The sequence below is a fragment of the Salmo salar genome, unplaced genomic scaffold, assembly GCF_965601325.2.
Source record: "Salmo salar unplaced genomic scaffold, fSalSal1 ptg000694l, whole genome shotgun sequence".
In the NCBI taxonomy this organism is placed as follows: domain Eukaryota; kingdom Metazoa; phylum Chordata; class Actinopteri; order Salmoniformes; family Salmonidae; genus Salmo; species Salmo salar.
In genome coordinates this window covers 40263-58692 of record NW_027675469.1, presented here as the reverse complement: position 1 = coordinate 58692, position 18430 = coordinate 40263, and the positions used below count along the sequence as shown (strand labels likewise).

General features: G+C 42.6%; 1 pseudogene; it reads left to right on the top strand.

Moving 5' to 3' along the window:
- LOC145877191 (uncharacterized) overlaps window positions 1-5356 on the top strand; it is a 32860-nt pseudogene extending 27504 nt beyond the window's left edge.
- Window positions 5357-18430: the final 13074 nt, after the last annotated feature.

The window sequence follows — 18430 nt, the reverse complement described above, 5'->3', positions numbered from 1 at the left end:
ATTCAGACCCTGTCAGTGTGCCAGGTGGACATTGGGTTTGATTCAGACCCTGCCAGTGTACCAGGTGGACATTGGGTTGGATTCAGACCCTGTCAGTGTACCAGATGGACATTGGGTTTGATTCAGACCCTGCCAGTGTACCAGGTGGACATTGGGTTGATTCAGACCCTGTCAGTGTTCCAGGTGGACATTGGGTTTGATTCAGACCCTGTCAGTGTACCAGGTGGACATTGGGTTGGATTCAGACCCTGTCAGTGTGCCAGGTGGACATTGGGTTTGATTCAGACCCTGTCAGTGTACCAGGTGGACATTGGGTTTGACTCAGACCCTGCCAGTGTACCAGGTGGACATTGGGTTTGATTCAGACCCTGCCAGTGTACCAGGTGGACATTGGGTTTGATTCAGACCCTGCCAGTGTACCAGGTGGACATTGGGTTTGATTCAGACCCTGCCAGTGTACCAGGTGGACATTGGGTTTGATTCAGACCCTGTCAGTGTGCCAGGTGGACATTGGGTTGGATTCAGACCCTGCCAGTGTACCAGGTGGACATTGGGTTGGATTTCCTCCATACAGATTTTCTCCATGTCCTTGTTTAATTTAGTCTGTCTTGTGGACTGCCCTGTTCAATTCAAACCACAGGTTTTCAATGGAGTTCAAGTCCGAAGACTGAGATGGCCATTGAAAATGTTGATTTTGTACCCAATTAACCATTTCTTCGTGGATGTTGATGTGTCTTGCTGGAAGATCCACTTATGGCCAAGTTTCAGCCTCCTAGCAGAGAGGTAACCAGGTTTTGGGCTAAAATATCCTGGTAGTGGGTAAAGTTAATTTATTTATTTCATACAGTAATTTTTGCTCATCATTATCAAGGGTACCAATAACTAGGTGCTTATTTTGATATCTAGTTATTTGACTGAATCAGAAATACAGATGTGGAGTAGATGTAGAGTTTGTTTTAAATTCTCAGAAAAAATCTGAATTAATCAAACAACACTTGTTGCTCTTTTTACGTGTTGATATAATATTCATATTTAATGGAGAGGAAAAACGTTTCCCTAAACTGCTTTATAATATTATAATTCAATGAAGAATAAAAATAGTTTTCCCTCCTCAACTGCGTTTCCTCCCTCCAGACAGCAGATGGCGATATGTGTCTTTCAGGCGATGTTTCTAGTGTGACGTATAATCTAGTGGACGGAACGCTTCTTCAACAACTGCAGCCACCTCGGTAGCTCGCTAGCCAACAAAGTCGGAACATTCAAGTTCTTTAGACAATTTCTTGGTTTAATTGCCATTTTGCTTTAAACATACTTATGTGGAAACGACTAGCTACCCCATTAAATTTAATATTTACGTTGTAAGTCAACTAGCTGGCTGGTTAAATTAGCACTAGTCTAGTCGCTAATGCTAACTAGCTATTATCTCCGACCATGAGTTCACTAAGCTACTCTCCTCCTGCTAAAGAAGAGGTCTGCTGGACGGAGAAAGAAGCTCTGGTGAAAGAGGAGGAGGAAGAGGAGGCTGTTACAATACAAAAACAAGTAGAGGGTGAGGCTGTTACCGTGAAAGAAGAAGAGAAAGACGTTACAGTGAAAGAAGAGGAAGACGCCTTCAGAGTGAAAGAGGAGGAGGATGTTACAGTAAAAGAAGAGGAGGAAGATGCAGTTTTTGGAGTGGAGGATGAAGTGAAAGAAGATGAAGACGTTTTTGGAATTAAGGCTGAAGAGGGGTCAATTACTGTCAATGATGAAGAGAAGACTGGAGAACTGATTAACACCAGTAAATACAGTGAGTACTATCTAATAAAACAGGGACATTGATCTGATTAACACCAGTAAATACAGTGAGTACTATCTTATAAAACAGGGACATTGATCTGATTAACACCAGTAAATACAGTGAGTACTATCTTATAAAACAGAGACATTGATCTGATTAACACCAGTAAATACAGTGAGTACTATCTTATAAAACAGGGACATTGATCTGATTAACACCAGTAAATACAGTGAGTACTATCTAATAAATCAGGGGCACAAACCATTTTGAGAACTTGTTCTCAACTGGCCTACCTGGTTAAATAAAGGTAATATATATATATATATATATATATATATATATAGTAACTTTATTGACAACACCCAAATGGATACTGTCATTAATGTGGTTCTTCAATAATTACACATAATTCATAATACTGTAGCTGTTTAGTTACAGTCACATGTTCAACTATCATCAGCTGATCCAGGAAATCATTTTCTGAATGACAGTCACATGACAAACATCAGGACATGCAACAACAACCAAAGTGCTTCTTCATTCATTACTCTGGTAAAGACAGTTATGCCGTGCTCCATGTTGGATCCAACATCCCTAACAAATTGATGTTTATAAAGTGTTATTGTCTACTTGATTTACTGTAGGGTCTCGTTAGTCTGTTTGGAAACAGAGATACTTAGCTCATAATGTGTAGAGAACTGTTCCTTGATGGATAGGCTATTGCTCAACACACAGAGCTATTTTCCTTTGTTCAGGACATTTAGAATGACAACACATTAAAGAGTAGCCTAGTGGGATTATTCACAAAATTATCTGGTGATCAGGTTATGAAATGTCATGACAAAGACATTTTAGTTTCCTTGTTTCACCTGAAATATTAAATTATATATAGTCTTAGGTGAAGTTATTGGTCCTACAGTAGGTCTATGTTATTGTTAGGTGAAGTTATGGGTCCTACAGTAGGTCTATGATATTGTTATGGGTCCTACAGTATGTCTATGTTATTGTTATGGGTCCTAGAGGACACTATGTATGTCATGCAACAACAACCAAAGTGCTTCTTCGTTCATTACATAGGTATGATTGTTGTTAGGTGAAGTTATGGGCCAATTTGGCAAAGAGTGTACAAACCCTCATTGTCAGGCTGATGGAAAAGCCAAAGAGCATTTTACTGGTTGAAGTGTTTTTTTAAGTATAAAGCAGTTGATTTGCGACAATAACACAAACATATTAAGCAGGAGATTCAAATGAGCCTTACAATTATAATCCAAAGTAGTGTGAAATGAACTCATAAGCAACCTGGTAATGGATGTTACTCCCCTGAATTTCCCCCATTCACATTCAGAATACATTGTGAAAAACTAAAATCTTTTCTCACCATTTTTGCTCCAGGCAGATATACTACATCCATAACTAGTGGTTTCCTCATTACCAGATATACTACATCCATAACTAGTGGTTTCCTCATTAGCAGATATACTACATCCATAACTAGTGGTTTCCTCATTACCAGATATACTACATCCATAACTAGTGGTTTCCTCATTACCAGATATACTACATCCATAACTAGTGGTTTCCTCATTACCAGATATACTACATCCATAACTAGTGGTTTCCTCATTACCAGATATACTACATCCATAACTAGTGGTTTCCTCATTACCAGATATACTACATCCATAACTAGTGGTTTCCTCATTACCAGATATACTACATCCATAACTAGTGGTTTCCTCATTAGCAGGGAGGTGTTTCTGCAATCAAATTGCCCTCGTGTCGCAATTTTATTAAACACAGAAAGGGGCCTATATTGGAGACCAGACGTCGTCTGGCACACTGCTTAGAGTTTCAACAACATGAATAACTTATTTCTAGCATACAATCATTGATGTCACTACTAATGTGAAAACAAGACAAAATATAACTTTTCTTGCTCATTTTAAGGCAAATATCAAATAATTTTAACATTCATTACAGACGTCAATTGTTGTCCAACATCATGGCTCCGCTGTTGGCATCACCTTTTACAGTGGATTACCGCTGTTGTGGGCCTTTAATCATCTGTCTGACTTTGTTGTTCACACAGGAGAGAGACGTGACTATCGTGGATCCTCTGGGGAGCCTCAACAACCTCATGATGCTGAAGAGGCAGAGAAGAGTCTCTCCAGATCACAACACCTCAAGAAACACCTGCAGAGACCCACAGGGAAGAGAACTCACTGCTGCTCTGACTGTGGGAAGAGATTCACCTCATCAGGCATTAAAATTCATCAGAGAACACACACAGGAGAGAGACCTTATAGCTGTGGTCAATGTGGGAAGAGTTTTGGTCGATCTGACTCTCTGACTCTACACCAGAGAATACACACAGGAGAGAAATCTTATAGCTGTGATCAATGTGGGAAGAGTTTTACTACATTTGGCACTCTGACTCTACACCAGAGAATACACACAGGAGAGAAACCTTATAGGTGTGATCAATGTGGGAAGAGTTTTGGTCGATCTGACTCTCTGACTCTACACCAGAGAATACACACAGGAGAGAAACCTTATAGCTGTGATCAATGTGGGAAGAGTTTTACTACATTTGGCACTCTGACTCTACACCAGAGAACACACACAGGAGAGAAACCTTATAGCTGTGGTCAATGTGGGAAGTGTTTTGGTCAATCTGGCCATCTCGTATCACACCAGAGAATACACACAGGAGAGAAACCTTATATCTGTGGTCAATGTGGGAAGAGTTTTGCTGCATCTCGCAGTCTGACTCTACACCAGAGAATACACACAGGAGAGAAATCTTATAGCTGTGATCAATGTGGGAAGAGTTTTAGTCAATCTGGTTCTCTGACTCTACACCAGAGAATACACACAGGAGAGAATTCTTATAGGTGTGATCAATGTGGGAAGAGTTTTGGTCGATCTGGCTCTCTGACTCTACACCAGAGAACACACACAGGAGAGAAACCTTATAGCTGTGGTCAATGTGGGAAGAGTTTTACTACATCTAGCACTCTGACTCAACACCAGAGAACACACACAGGAGAGAAATGTTATAGCTGTGGTCAATGTGGGAAGAGTTTTACTACATCTAGATATCTGACTTTACACCAGAGAACACACACAGGATAGAAATCTTATAGCTGTGGTCAATGTGGGAAGAGTTTTACTACATCTAGCACTCTGACTCAACACCAGAGAACACACACAGGAGAGAAACTTTATAGCTGTGGTCAATGTGGGAAGAGTTTTACTACATCTAGATATCTGACTTTACACCAGAGAACACACACAGGAGAGAAACCTTATAGCTGTGGTCATTGTGGGAAGAGTTTTACTACATCTAGCACTCTGACTCAACACCAGAGAACACACACAGGAGAGAAACTTTATAGCTGTGGTCAATGTGGGAAGAGTTTTACTACATCTAGATATCTGACTTTACACCAGAGAACACACACAGGAGAGAAATCTTATAGCTGTGATCAATGTGGGAAGAGTTTTGGTGTATCTGGAGGGCTGACAGTGCACCAGAGAACACACACAGGAGAGAAACCTTATAGCTGTGGTTAATGTGAGAAGAGTTTTGCTGCATTGAGCACTCTGACTCTTCACCATAGAACACACACAGGAGAGAAGCCTTATAGCTGTGATCAGTGTGACAAGAGATTCACAGATAAAAGACCTCTGATCAAACATCAGAAAATACATACATGAAGGAGTTGTTTCATGATATCAATGAAATGATGTCACAATGTAGAATGTTTTAACATTGTAGAAGGAGTATTTTAATGATGTCACAATGTAGAACCCTAAATGTTTGCCCCCTGTTCTATTGATTTCAACATGATATGGATATTAGCCTCAGGGGGAAAATCCAGGCTCTGAAATGGAAGAGTTACTATTTATGAGATTTAACAAAAAGTGACTAACACAAAAAGAGTTGTGTTACACTTACCATGTTGGTGACCCACTTGAATCAAAATGCATCACTTCAAAATGTAGCGAGCTGTTTTCTACAAGTTGTCCTCTAACCAGGGATGTACACATTATTCCCAGATTCCGTGTGGTTTTTGAGCTGTTCGTTTTAACAGGATGTGTAAACTCATCTTCCTCCTTTCGCACAATTGATTGCCAGCAGCATACCACCCTGCATCCCACTGCTGGCTTTAACCCAGCAGCATACCACCCTGCATCCCACTGCTTGCTTGCTTCTGAAGCTAAGCAGGGTTGGTCCTGGTCAGTCCCTGGATGGGAGACCAGATGCTGCTGGAAGTGGTGTTGGAGGGCCAGTAGGAGGCGCTCTTTCCTCTGGTCTAAACAATATCCAAATTCCCCAGGGCAGTGATTGGGGACAGTGCCCAGTGTAGGGTGCCGTCTTTCAGATGGGACGTTAAACGGGTGTCCTGACTCTCTGAGGTCATTAAAGATCCCATGGTGCTTATCGTAAGAGTAGGGGTGTTAACCCCTGGTGTCCTGGCTAAATTCCCAATCTGGCCCTCATACCATCATGGATATCTAATCATCCCCAGCTTACAATTGGCTCATTCATCCCCCTCCTCTCCCCTGTAACTATTCCCCAGGTTGTTGCTGTAAATGAGAATGTGTTCTCAGTCAACTTAACTGGTAAAACAACGGTAAAGAAGAAAAAAAACTCCACATGATATCGATGAGTGATGACAAATAAGTGTTGTGTTCCTTTGTTTAGGGACCCCTAAATTTAAATGCATCACTCCAAAATGTAGCTGACTGTCTTCTGCAGGTTGTCCTCTAACCAGTGAGGTAAAATATATCTCCATTTCCATGTGTTTTTTGTTTTGTTGTGTTAGTTTCAACAGCACGCACAACCTGATTTCACCCCTAATGGATATCAGTGATTTATTGCTACTTGTCAAAACAACAGCGTTTTTCGTGCTTGTGCAGTTTATAAGCTGCTTGTTTTAAATAATACAAGTAATATGATTATTGTGGCAGATGTTTGTGTATATAGCACATTTTATGTTTAGATTTGGACATGTTAAAATTGTGTTTTGACATTGGGGATATCCCACCTAGCAACATGTAATTGAAAAGCTGTTGAAAATAAGACTATGCAACCAAATATTTCATATTTACATTTCATGTAACATTTAGTAATAATTATTTATGTAACCAACTGACTATTATATTGACATTGTTACCCTGCTTTTATAATATCAGGGTTAATTCTCAGATGTGCCAAACCAAATGTACTAGAGCATGACATTTTGGACTGGGCCTGATCCAACAACATGCCTATCTAGTGAACCCTGAAAAGAGAGAGAAGCTCTGCAGTGAGGTGGAAAGTTACTATGGATATTGCAGGAGTTTCCTCTTGAAATCAGACATGTCAGTGGTGAGGACAACTTGGTTGCTGATTGTCTCAAGGGTGGGCAGTTAAAAAGTTGAGTGTTTTGTGTTTAGCCAGTCCGTTGCCATGGATCACAATTTATTATAACTGCATGTTTTTCCGTATTGGAGATGAGTTTTGTTTGGGCTCGTTCCAAGGAGACGAGAGTTCTAGAAGCTAGTGGGATTTAGGAAGACGAGAGTTCTAGAAGTGTATATATATTGTCTTGAATTGTTGACAGCCAGTGGACACCATGTTTATATTGGTGAAGCAGTTGATTATAATGTGAATTGGAAGTTTTTTTCTGTTGTTGGTAAGCATTCTCTTAAGGTGTTACCGTCTTTGGTTTTTCCATTTATGTTTTGAGGTTTGGAATTTAGCACGTCTAGCTCGTTAGCTCGTTAGCCCGTCTAGCTTCGTTAGCACGTCTAGCTCGTTAGCACGTCTAGCTGGTTAGCACGTCTAGCTCGTTAGCACGTAGGACGCACTGATTGGTGTCACCTCGTTAGTCAGTATGTGTTACACCTGTGCTGGCTTGTCCATCTCGTTAGTGGGAAGGTGTTTCACCTGAGCTGGTCCAGGTTCTATTTAAGAGTGTCTGGCCCAGTGCTCCAGTTGTCTTGATACATGTGGAGAGTCAACACCTTTAGTTGCTCCACCTTTTTGGTTTGCTTCCTGTCTTTAAGTTTGGTGTGGGTTTTTATTTTGTTTTCCTCTTCTTGGGCAGATTTAGTGGGTCTCATGGTGGGTGTCTTTTATGTCCCAGTTGTTGTTACTAGTCAACTTTCAGTGGACACTGAGAGCAAAATTGCAACATTATGTTATAATACTTTTATTGCATCAAATGGTTGTTTTATGCAACAGAATAGAGGGTTCTTGGAACTATTGTGTCTGTGTGTTCTACTGAGGATGGGCCTCTGGGAGAAAACACTGACAGGAGATTTACAATGTCTTTTGGGTGATTAAACCTAAAGAGACTGCATTCCAGAGCATGAGTTAATGTTTCTGTTCTATATGGTACCAGGGAGAGATGACCCCAGGGCCAGACCCTGGTCTCTACACAGAGTACTGTTTTTACAGCAGATAGTCTCTGCTGAGAATTTATAAGTATCTTTCATACAAATCTTAACCTTGTGACCCGTTCTATACATCTGTTGTTGGTCATGTAGGTTAAAAGGGGTGTGTCTTGGCTGTAAAAGACCTTTGTACTTTTGTATCGTGGCTCTCAACGAATCATCTGGGGGTGATTCGTCGACCAGCCATCATTTATCGTAGAGCACTCAATTGATTCACTTGTGTATGTGTACGTTGTATTGACCTGCTCCCTTATAAGTGAATAAAGATTGATTTTAAGAATAACTCTGACTTGTGTCATAAGTTTGTCTCCTCATTTGATATTAAAGAAATTAACCACCACATTTGGCGATGGGAATGTGAATCTTGACTTGGTGACCGCTCCTGACGACCTGGGTAAAGGGTGCATGAGGGATCCCTCTAACTTGGGATCTCAGGGAAACCACACAGACCATTTATGATAGTACGGTGCACCTGTAATTGTTTTAAACCTGTAATTGTTTTAAACCTGGACCCCATTTTAGAAGTATTGAAATATGTACATGTATGAGTTACATTATCCTAGGAACTAACCATGAGATAGAAATGTGAAGATATTCCTGCAGGTTAAAATATTGTTGAAAAACAACTAATTGATTAGGTATGTTTGGGAATAGCATTGTGTGACTGTGATATGAGAGTTGTGTGACTGTGGTATGAGAGTTGTGTGACTGTGGATATGAGAGTTGTGTGACTGAGTCTTAATCTGATGTTTGGATAGTAACATAGAGATCTATAGTTCCTCACAGAGATTTATAGTTCCTCCTAGAGATCTATTGTTCCTCACAGAGATCTATAGTTCCTCACAGAGATCTATAGTTCCTCACAGAGATCTATAGTTCCTCACAGAGATCTATAGTTCCTCCTAGAGATCTATAGTTCCTCCTAGAGATCTATAGTTCCTCCTAGAGATCTATAGTTCCTCACAGAGATCTATAGTTCCTCCTAGAGATCTATAGTTCCTCCTAGAGATCTATAGTTCCTCCTAGAGATCTGTAGTTCCTCACAGAGATCTATAGTTCCTCACAGATATCTATAGTTCCTCCTAGAGATCTATAGTTCCTCCTAGAGATCTATAGTTCCTCCTAGAGATCTATAGTTCCTCACAGAGATCTATTGTTCCACACAGAGATCTATAGTTCCTCACAGAGATCTGTAGTTCCTCCTAGAGGTCTGTAGTTCCTCACAGAGATCTGTAGTTCCTCCTAGAGGTCTGTAGTTCCTCACAGAGATCTATAGTTCCTCACAGACATCTATAGTTCCTCCTAGAGATCTATAGTTCCTCCTAGAGATCTATAGTTCCTCACAGAGATCTATAGTTCCTCACAGATATCTATAGTTCCTCACAGATATCTATAGTTCCTCCTAGAGATCTATAGTTCCTCCTAGAGATCTATAGTTTCTCCTAGAGATCTATAGTTCCTCACAGAGATCTATTGTTCCACACAGAGATCTATAGTTCCTCACAGAGATCTGTAGTTCCTCCTAGAGGTCTGTAGTTCCTCACAGAGATCTGTAGTTCCTCCTAGAGGTCTGTAGTTCCTCACAGAGATCTATAGTTCCTCACAGAGATCTATAGTTCCTCCTAGAGATCTATAGTTCCTCCTAGAGATCTATAGTTCCTCCTAGAGATCTATAGTTCCTCACAGAGATCTATAGTTCCTCACAGAGATCTATAGTTCCTCACAGAGATCTATAGTTCCTCACAGAGGTCTGTAGTTCCTCACAGAGATCTGTTGTTCATCCTAGATGTCTGTAGTTCCTCACAGAGATCTATAGTTCCTCCTAGAGGTCTATAGTTCCTCCTAGAGGTCTATAGTTCCTCCTAGAGATCTATAGTTCCTCACAGAGATCTATAGTTCCTCCTAGAGATCTATAGTTCCTCACAGAGATCTATAGTTCCTCCTAGAGATCTATAGTTCCTCTCAGAGATCTATAGTTCCTCTCAGAGATCTATAGTTCCTCACAGAGATCTATAGTTCCTCACAGAGGTCTGTAGTTCCTCACAGAGATCTGTAGTTCCTCCTAGAGGTCTATCGTTCCTCACAGAGGTCTGTAGTTCCTCACAGAGATCTATAGTTCCTCCTAGAGGTCTATAGTTCCTCCTAGAGATCTATAGTTCCTCCTAGAGGTCTATAGTTCCTCCTAGAGGTCTATAGTTCCTCCTAGAGATCTATAGTTCCTCACAGAGATCTATAGTTCCTCCTAGAGATCTATAGTTCCCCCTAGAGGTCTATAGTTCCTCCTAGAGGTCTATAGTTCCTCACAGAGATCTATAGTTCCTCTCAGAGATCTATAGAAACTTCCGGGTTTGGAGCGAGTAGTCGTGCTGCACTTCGCTCCGCAGGTAATATTACATTTCACTACATTACAACGGTTTGATTTGTTTGATCTGAGCAATTTTAGCTAGCTACATAGCTGTCTTTGCTGTCGTTGTATCAAAGATAGTGGTGTAGTTTAGAGAAATTTTCGAGGTTAGCTAGCCAGCTATTTTCGTCCGCCGCGACACCGTTTTCCAAACCTAGTCATCACCACAGCCACTGCTAGCTAGCCTACATTATCAATAGCAGCACTGTAGAAACTAAATAAATTACAACGGAACGATTTGATTAGTGTAGTGTTAGCTAGCTACATAGTTGTCTTTGCTGTCTTTGTATCAAAGATAATTGTGTAGTTTACCGCCAACTTTAGAGAAATTATCGAGGTTAGCTAGCCAGCTCGCAGCGGCGCCGTTTTCCTAACAGTCAACTCCACAGCCACCGCTAGTTAGCCAACTTTACCAATAGCAGCACTGTAGCACTGCAGAAACTAATACATTACAACGGAACGATTTGATTAGTGTAGTGTTAGCTAGCTACATAGCTGTCTTTGCTGTCTTTGTGTAGTTTAGAGTAATTTTCGAGGTTAGCTAGCCAGCTATTTTCGTCCGCCGCGACGCTGTTTTCTAAACCTAGTCAAACTTAGTCAACACCACTGCTAGCTAGCCAACTTTACCGACTAGCAGCACTGTAGAAACTCAATACATTACAAAGGAACGTCTTGATTAGTGTTACGTTAGCTAGCTACATAGTTGCCTTTGTATCATGATAAAGGTGTAGTACAGATAAACTATCGAGGTTACCTAGTCCCTGTGCGCACAACCCACATGGAGTTCCAGGTCTCCGGCAGCCTCTGGAACTGCCGGTCTGTGGCCAACAAGGCAGAGTTCATCTCAGCCTATGCTACGCTCCAGTCCCTCGACTTCTTGGCGCTGACGGAAACATGGATTACCACAGAAAACACTGCTACTCCTACTGCTCTCTCCTCGTCTGACCACGTGTTCTCGCATACCCCGAGAGCATCTGGCCAGCGGGGGGTGGCACTGGAATCCTCATCTCTCCCAAGTGGACATTCTCTCTTTCTCCCCTGACCCATCTGTCTATCTCCTCCTTTGAATTCCATGCTGTCACAGTCACTAGCCCATTCAAGCTTAACATCCTTATCATTTATCGCCCTCCAGGTTCCCTTGGAGAGTTCATCAATGAGCTTGACGCCTTGATAAGTTCCTTTCCTGAGGATGGCTCACCCCTCACAGTTCTGGGTGACTTTAACCTCCCCATGTCAACCTTTGACTCATTCCTCTCTGCCTCCTTCTTTCCACTCCTCTCTTCTTTTGACCTCACCCTCTCACCCTCTCACCCTCCCCCCTACTCACAAGGCAGGCAATACGCTTGACCTCATCTTTACTAGATGCTGTTCTTCCACTAATCTCATTGCAACTCCCCTCCAAGTCTCCGACCACTACCTTGTATCCTTTTCCCTCTCGCTCTCCTCCAACACTTCTCACTCTGCCCCTACTCGGGTGGTATTGCGCCGTCGCAACCTTCGCTCTCTCTCTCCCGCTACTCTCTCCTCTTCCATCCTATCATCTCTTCCCTCTGCTCAATCCTTCTCCAACCTATCTCCTGATTCTGCCTACTCAACCCTCCTCTCCTCCCTTTCTGCATCCTTTGACTCTCTATGTCCCCTATCCTCCCGGCCGGCTCGGTCCTCCCCTCCTGCTCCGTGGCTCGACGACTCAGTGCGAGCTCACAGAACAGGGCTCCGGGCAGCCGAGCGGAAATGGAGGAAAACTAGCCTCCCTGCGGACCTGGCATCCTTTCACTCCCTCCTCTCTACATTTTCTTCCTCTGTTTCTGCTGCTAAAGCCAATTTCTACCACTCTAAATTCCAAGCATCTGCCTCTAACCCGAGGAAGCTCTTTGCTACCTTCTCCTCCCTCCTGAATCCTCCTCCCCCCTCCCCCCTCCTCCTTCTCTGCGGATGACTTCGTCAACCATTTTGAAAAGAAGGTTGACGACATCCGCTCCTCGTTTGTTAAGTCAAACGACACCGCTGGTCCTGCTCACATTGCCCTACCCTATGCTTTGACCTCTTTCTCCCCTCTCTCTCCAGATGAAATCTTGCGACTTGTGACGGCCGGCCGCCCAACAACCTGCCCGCTTGACCCTATCCCCCCACTCTCCTCCAGACCATTTCCGGAGACCTTCTCCCTTACCTCACCTCGTTCATCAACTCATCCTTGACCACTGGATATGTCCCTTCCATCCTCAAGAGAGCGAGAGTTGCACCCCTTCTCAAAAAACCTACACTCGATCCCTCCGATGTCAACAACTACAGACCAGTATCCCTTCTTTCTTTCCTCTCCAAAACTCTTGAGCGTGCCGTCCTTGGCCAGCTCTCTTGCTATCTCTTTCAGAATGACCTTCTTGATCCAAATCAGTCAGGTTTCAAGTCTGGTCATTCAACTGAGACTGCTCTTCTCTGTGTCACGGAGGCTCTCCGCACTGCTAAAGCTAACTCTCTCTCCTCTGCTCTCATCCTTTTAGACCTATCTGCTGCCTTTGATACTGTGAACCACCAGATCCTCCTCTCCACCCTCTCCGAGTTGGGCATCTCCGGCGCGAACCACTCTTGGATTGCGTCCTACCTGACAGGTCGCTCCTACCAGGTGGCGTGGCGAGAATCTGTCTCCGCACCACGTGCTCTCACCACTGGTGTCCCCCAGGGCTCAGTTCTCGGCCCTCTCCTATTCTCGCTATACACCAAGTCACTTGGCTCTGTCATATCCTCACATAGTCTCTCCTATCATTGCTATGCAGACGACACACAATTAATCTTCTCCTTTCCCCCTTCTGATAACCAGGTGGCGAATCGCATCTCTGCATGTCTGGCAGACAAATCAGTGTGGATGACGGATCACCACCTCAAGCTGAACCTCGGCAAGACGGAGCTGCTTTTCCTCCCGGGGAAGGACTGCCCGTTCCATGATCTCGCCATCACGGTTGACAACTCCATTGTGTCCTCCTCCCAGAGTGCTAAGAACCTTGGCGTGACCCTGGACAACACCCTGTCGTTCTTCGCTAACATCAAGGCGGTGACCCGATCCTGTAGGTTCATGCTCTACAACATTCGTAGAGTACGACCCTGCCTCACACAGGAAGCGGCGCAGGTCCTAATCCAGGCACTTGTCATCTCCCGTCTGGATTACTGCAACTCCCTGTTGGCTGGGCTCCCTGCCTGTGCCATTAGCCTGTTAGGGCTAGGGGGCAGCATTGACACGGCTGGATAAAAAACATACCCGATTTAATCTGGTTACCACTCCTACTCAGTAACTAGAATATGCATATACTTATTACATATGGATAGAAAACACCCTAAATTTTCTAAAACTGTTTGAATGGTGTCTGTGAGTATAACAGAACTCAAATGGCAGGTCAAAACCTGAGAGATTCCTTTACAGGAAGTGGCCTGTCTGACCATTTCTTGAACTTCTTTTCCATCTCTATCATTTACTAAGGATCTCTGCTCTAACGTGACACTTCCCACGTCGTCCATAGGCGCTCAGAGCCCGGGAAAAAACAGAATGTCGTCATTCCAGCCCCAGGCTGAAACACATTATCGCCTTTCTCAAGTGGCCGATCAAGAGACACTAGCTTATGCGCGTGACCCCGACCGCCCCCGCCTTTGGGATTTTTTCCTCTGTTTGCCGAAAAGGAGATTCCCTGTCGGAATATTATCGCTTTTCTACGAGAAAAATGTCGTAAAAATTGATTTTAAACAGCGGTTGACATGCTTCGAAGTACGGTAATGGAATACTTAGAATTTTATTGTCACGAATTGCGCCAAGCGCGTGACACTTCTTTACTATTTCGGATAGTGTCTGGAACGCACGAACAAAACGCCGCTATTCGGATATAACGATGGATTATTTTGGACCAAACCAACATTTGTTATTGAAGTAGCTGTCCTGGGTGTGTATTCTGACGAAGACAACAAAAGGTAATGAAATTTTTATAATAGTAAATATGATTATGGTGAGTGCTAAACTTGCCGGGTGTCTAAATAGCGAGCCCGTGATGCCTGGGCTATGTACTTAGAATATTGCAAAATGTGCTTTCACCAAAAAGCTATTTTAAAATCGGACATATCGAGTGCATAGAGGAGGTCTGTATCTATAATTCTTAAAATAATTGTTATGCTTTTTGTGAACGTTTATCGTGAGTAATTTAGTAAAATGTTAGCGAATTCCCCGGAAGTTTGCGGGGGGTATGCTAGTTCTGAACGTCACATGCTAATGTAAAAAGCTGGTTTTTGATATAAATATGAACTTGATTGAACAAAACATGCATGTATTGTATAATATAATGTCCTAGGGTTGTCATCTGATGAAGATCATCAAAAGTGAGTGCTGCATTTAGCTGTCTTCTGGGTTTTGGTGACATTATATGCTGGCTTGAAAAATGGATGTCTGATTATTTCTGGCTTGGTACTCTGCTGACATAATCTAATGTTTTGCTTTCGTTGTAAAGCCTTTTTGAAATCGGACAGTGTGGTTAGATTAACGAGAGTCTTATCTTTAAATGGCTGTAAAATAGTCATATGTTTGAGAAATTGAAGTAATAGGATTTTTAAGGTTTTGAAAATCGCGCCACAGGATAGCAGTGGCTGTTACGTAGGTGGGACGAATTCGTCCCGCCTAGCCTAGAGAGGTTAAACCCCTACAACTCATCCAGAACTCCGCATCCCGTCTGGTGTTCAACCTCCCCAAGTTCTCTCACGTCACCCCGCTCCTCCGCTCACTCCACTGGCTTCCAGTTGAAGCTCGCATCCACTACAAGACCATGGTGCTTGCCTACGGAGCTGTGAGGGGAACGGCACCTCCGTACCTTAAGGCTCTGATCAGTCCCTACACCCTAACGAGGGCACTGCGTTCATCCACCTCTGGCCTGCTGGCCCTACCTCTGCGGAAGCACAGTTCCCGCTCAGCCCAGTCAAAACTGTTCGCTGCTCTGGCACCCCAATGGTGGAACAAGCTCCCTCACGACGCCAGGACAGCGGAGTCAATCACCACCTTCCGGAGACACCTGAAACCCCACCTCTTTAAGGAATACCTAGGATAGGATAAAGTAATCCTTCTAACCCCCCCCCCCCCCTCCCCTAAAAAGATTTAGATGTTCTATTGTAAAGTGGTTGTTCCACTGGATATCATAAGGTGAATGCACCAATTTGTAAGTCGCTCTGGATAAGAGCATCTGCTAAATGACTTAAATGTAAATGTATAGTTCCTCTCAGAGATCTATAGTTCCTCACAGAGATCTGTATCAAATACAATTTATTTATATAGCCCTTCTTACATCAGCTGATATCTCAAAGTGCTGTACAGAAACCCAGCCTAAAACCCCAAACAGCAAGCAATGCAGGTGTAGAAGCACGGTGGCTAGGAAAAACTCCCTAGAAAGGCCAAAACCCAGAAAGAAACCTAGAGAGGAACCAGGCTATGAGGGGTGGCCAGTCCTCTTCTGGCTGTGCCGGGGTGGAGATTATAACAGAACATGGCCAAGATGTTCAAATGTTCATAAATGACCAGCATGGTCAAATAATAATAATCATAGTAGTTGTCAAGGGTGCAACAAGTCAGCAACTCAAGAGTAAGTGTTATATATTATATGCAACATTTTGCTGCGTGGCAATACTGTGTTGGGATTCTGAAGGGCATTTATGCAAAAGAGGTAGTCTAGACACTGTATTAATACCATTATGCATTTGAATCCCATCTAGAGCTACCATCTAAGATATTAATTTCCCTCCACAAGGGGGCGGACATGTAACGTTTCCAAAATGGGATAGTATTGTACATGTAACGTTTCCAAAATGGGATAGTATTGTCTATGTAACGTTTCCAAAATGGGATAGTATTGTACATGTAACGTTTCCAAAATGGGATAGTATTGTACATGTAACGTTTCCTAAATGGGATAGTATTGTACATGTAACGTTTCCAAAATGGGATAGTATTGTACATGTAACGTTTCCAAAATGGGATAGTATTATCCATGTAACGTTTCCAAAATGAGATAGTATTGTACATGTAACGTTTCCAAAATGGGATAGTATTATCCATGTAACGTTTCCAAAATGAGATAGTATTGTACATGTAACGTTTCCAAAATGGGATAGTATTGTCCATGTAACGTTTCCAAAATGGTATAGTATTGTACATGTAACGTTTCCAAAATGGGATAGTATTGTCCATGTAATGTTTCCAAAATGGGATAGTATTGTACATGTAACGTTTCCAAAATGGGATAGTATTGTACATGTAACGTTTCCAAAATGGGATAGTATTATCCATGTAACGTTTCCAAAATGAGATAGTATTGTACATGTAACGTTTCCAAAATGGGATAGTATTGTACATGTAACGTTTCCAAAATGGGATAGTATTGTACATGTAACGTTTCCTAAATGGGATAGTATTATCCATGTAACGTTTCCAAAATGAGATAGTATTGTACATGTAACGTTTCCAAAATGGGATAGTATTGTACATGTAACGTTCTGCCCCCTTGTGAGTTAATAGTATTGCATGCTGTAGCAGGCTATATAAAGAGGAAGACCTCCATTGACGATTCAGTTCGTTGTAACATCTGGTCTGGACAGGTCACCGTCCTTAGTTAGTTAGTTAGTTAGTTAACGAAGCTAACGTTAGCTAGTTTATTATCACAACATGTACATGTAGATTGGAAACTTACGTTAATGAGTGTAAAGCCATGTTGGCTTTATGGAAACGATATACAATATATGGGAAAGAATATAGTTGAGGAAATAATCCAAATCTAGTTGTGCCTAGTTAGGACATAACGTTAGCTAGCTAGCTAACGGTACTGTACTGTAGCTCATACAACGCCGACGGTCAAACCCGGCTTTCTAATATTTACGTTCATTAACTATAGTAACGTTATGGAAGATATTCACAGAAAACCATCATTGTCTTCGTTATTCATTATTAGTATGTTATATTATTATAATAAATGATTTCGAGACATATTCAGAGCCAAACATCAACCCAACTTAACCTTTTTAACTGTTGTCGCATCCAAACTTGTCACCATCGTTTTCAGTTGTAATTGCGAAGTCCCCGGAAGAAGTCCAGCAACAACGGAGGTTCCTCGATGAACCCACCTTCTAACAAGTTCTTTGAAGAACCTTTTGGGGATGTTTTTCATTGACCAAGAACCCTAAGGTTCTTAGGGGATCTGAGAACAACTCCAGTTGAACCCTTCATTTTTAGAGTGTAGTCGGCTCTATTTACTCTCAGATTCAAACATGATGAATAGCATCAACGATCAAGTCAGCTGCTGCTGCTCCAAAACAGTCTGAGGTGAGACGGTGAACTGATGTTGAACCGGGCAGTCAGCTGCTGCTGCTCCAATACAGTATGAGGTGAGACGGTGAACTGATGTTGAACTGGGCAGTCAGCTGCTGCTGCTCCAATACAGTATGAGGTGAGACGGTGAACTGATGTTGAACCGGGCAGTCAGCTGCTGCTGCTCCAATACAGTATGAGGTGAGACGGTGAACTGATGTTGAACTGGGCAGTCAGCTGCTGCTGCTCCAATACAGTATGAGGTGAGACGGTGAACTGATTTTGAACTGGGCAGTCAGCTGCTGCTGCTCCAATACAGTGTGAGGTGAGACGGTGAACTGATGTTGAACTGGGCAGTCAGCTGCTGCTGCTCCAATACAGTATGAGGTGAGACGGTGAACTGGGCAGTCAGCTACTGCTGCTCCAACACAGTATGAGGTGAGACGGTGAACTGATGTTGAATCATAATGATTAAGTT